The 2905-nt window shown below is 49.7% G+C and overlaps 1 protein-coding gene across 6 annotated transcripts in view; it reads right to left on the bottom strand.

The window, feature by feature from the left end:
- SLC25A19 (solute carrier family 25 member 19) overlaps positions 1-2255 on the bottom strand; it is a 13296-nt gene extending 11041 nt beyond the window's left edge. Inside the window, exons 1-2 of one of the 6 annotated variants that reach the window (XM_049635747.1) lie at positions 2163-2253; positions 1588-1643 (exon numbers count right to left, since the gene is read on the bottom strand). The gene's annotated coding sequence lies outside the window, so the exon portion shown is untranslated. Of the gene's footprint in view, positions 1-1587; positions 1863-2162 lie in introns of those variants that run through there. The other 5 variants (XM_049635741.1, XM_049635746.1, XM_049635743.1 and 2 more) reach the window with 5 other exon arrangements.
- Between the last annotated feature and the right edge of the window lie 650 nt (positions 2256-2905).

Genomic DNA, 2905 nt, shown 5'->3' with positions numbered 1-2905 from the left:
AAAAAAAAAAGCAGCAGGTTTCAGAACAGCATGTCTAGCAAAACCCCATTTTTGCAAAAGTAAACCAGCAAGACCTATGACACTGTGTATGGTAGTAGAGAGCACGGGGTAAAGTCTGGAACAGTGCACCCGCCAACAGGCTGGTTAAGATTACCTTTACGGGAAGCGTTGGGAAAGGAAGACAGAAAATACATCTCTCCCTTTCTCTTTCTTTTTTTTAATGTTTCTTTTACTTCTGGGAGAGAGAGAGAGAGAGAGGAGAGAGAGTGTGTGCGTGCACGTGCGTGAGCAGGGGAGGGACACAGAGAGAGGGAGACAGAGGTTCTGCAGTGGGCTCCGGACAGCAGACAGCCCAATGTGGGGCTCGAACTCACAAAACATGAGACCATGACCTGAGCCATAGTCAGACGCTTAACCGACTGAGCCACCCAGGCACTCCTCTCCCTTTTTGTTTACACAATTCTATATCATACGAATTTGTTACAAAACTAAATATAAATGATTTTAGAAGGGACCGCAGAACCAACCTAGTTTTTGAATACCAACAGTTACAATAAAGTCAGTGCCCACAGAGAGACAAGGTCCACCCCACCACTGATTCTTTTTCTCCTCTGGAACTCTGAGAGCCCCAAACTCACGCTTCTGAAAGTAGGAAAGTAGTGCTCCAATCCATCCTTAAAATTAACAAGGCATTTCCATGGGGCTCTCTCAGCAAAGTATTCTAAAATATTTTATTACAAGTCTAATGGTATGGGAGCACCTAGGTGACTCCAGTCAGTAGAGCATCCAACTCTTAATCTCAGGGTCATGAATTCAATCCTTGCACTGGGCGCAGAGCCTACTTAAAAAGAAAAAAGTCTCAGGGCACCTGGGTGGCTCAGTCGTTTAAGCATCTGACTCTTGATTTCGGCTCAGGTCATGATCTCACAGTTCATGGGATCAAGCCCTGCATCAGAGTCTGCCCTGACAGTGTGGAACCTGTTTGGGATTCTCTATCTCCCTCCCTCCCTGTCCCTCCCCTCTCCCCTGCCCCTCTCAAAATAAATAAACATATATTAAAACAAAAACAAAAACAAAAAAAGCCTCATGATGTGAAACTGCCACCCCTCCAGGAATGTGTCCATTTCTCGGCACTTTCTTCCCCACACTCTCAAAGGAGGAGGGAGATCTGGTCTTGCCCACCAACTTCTGAGACATTAATTCAAGCTGCTTCTCTCCAGGCACCTGTGAGAAACAGATGATTGACAGGCAAAACCTCGACTGCTGAGGTCTCACTGAGCAGGGTGAGCTCTCTGCCATCAGGAAGGGAATGAGGTATTTCTACAAATAAGCTGCTGTGCATAGCTGGACATAACATTAAATCTCATATCAATAAACTTGAGTTTAAGTTCTGCCTCCCTAGTACCCCCAGAGGCTTATTTAACCTGGGTTCCCATCCCTCTCCTGGAAAATGAGAATGATGTCCGCCCTGCCCAGCCCAGACTGGTGGGAGGATCATGCATGATAACATATGTGGTAAAGTTTTGTAAAAAAAGGTAAAAGTTTTATACACGTGAAAGGGCTGGTTAAATACAGTTCAGTAGTGACCTCACGTTTCCCGCTTGCTGGATTTCCTTCTTGTACCAGTAAGCCTTGATATTTATCTAGAGACAAAATAAAAATGAAATAGAGCTATACGCATGATATATAGACTAGAGCACCCAGAGGATGGGGGGCCGCTGGAGTGAGTGGCAGGGTGGATGGGGTGCGTGAGAGTTTGCCTTGGCCAGGCCATCCCCCTTCTCTTACTGCGGAAGCCCCTGAGATCGGATATGAATGGTGAGCTCGGGTGCCCGTGTGCCCAAGTGTTCAACGGGGGGGGGGGGGGGGGGGGGGGGGGTGGGGATGTCCCCGCAGGTGTCCCCGCGTGTGGACGCAGGTGTCCAGGAGTGGCTCGGAGCGTCTTCTCCCCGAGTCCGAGAAGATGCCAGCCAAACAGACACCCACGTGTATGGGTGTCCCGCGTGTGTGCGGTTTTGCCTCCTGCGCCGCTGAAGATGCTTCTTAGGTCAGGCGTGACACGAGTGCGTACAGACCCTGCTCCCTCGTGAGTGCTGGCGCGCGTGTGCGACCCCCGGGTCCCCAAACGCACGGTGAGGAAGTAAGAGGTAGAGGCCACTCACCCGGCACGAAGGGCGCGGCCCGGCTCCGCGCGCTTCTCTTCCTATCTACTCCAGCAGTCTCACAGCAACCCTAACTGAACTCGGCAGTAACTGACGGGCTCCGGGGCCAATCACTGCGCAGCTTCCGACATACGCCGGACCAATAGTTGCACAGTCGTAGAACCGCAACACCTCTCGCAAGGTGTAGCTGGGTAATGTAGTCCGCCGCTACGAAGGCGGGTCCCCGTGCAAGAAGTAGAGCTTTCTGGGAGATGTAGTCTCGCCGCGCGCGTGGCGCGTCCCCAAGTCAGGCTGCGCCCTTGGAGGTCTCGGCGCCAAGTGGTGTGTGGCTTTCGTCGTCCAACCGGCAGGTGGAAGCTTGGGGTGCGCTGAACTTGACCCGTTTTTCTCAAAACCCTTGTAGTCTCAGAACCCGGACAATCTAAACTTGGGAGAGATGGCGGGAAGTTTAGCTAAAACCTGGAGGACTTAGGAGTGAGACTAGATGGGTTTTTGAAACTAGGAAGAAGACGGCAAAAATGTAGAGGTTTTGTTTTCCCCTAGAGTTTATTATGCATAATTTCTCATTATAAAAATGATATAGAAATACATTACAGACCCTACAGAAAATGTAGAAACGAAGGGAGGAAGTGAGTCATACTACCACTCAAGCCAAGTAGCATCAGCGTTTTTTGCCTGACCGTATTCCCGATTTTTAAATTGCATTTTCCACATTAGTGCAATCACTTTGACGCACACTTTTA

This window comes from Panthera uncia, chromosome E1 (genome assembly GCF_023721935.1).
Source record: "Panthera uncia isolate 11264 chromosome E1, Puncia_PCG_1.0, whole genome shotgun sequence".
Taxonomy (NCBI): Eukaryota; Metazoa; Chordata; class Mammalia; order Carnivora; family Felidae; genus Panthera; species Panthera uncia.
Note: the sequence above shows the minus strand (reverse complement) of the source record. Positions and strands in the feature narration are given on the sequence as shown.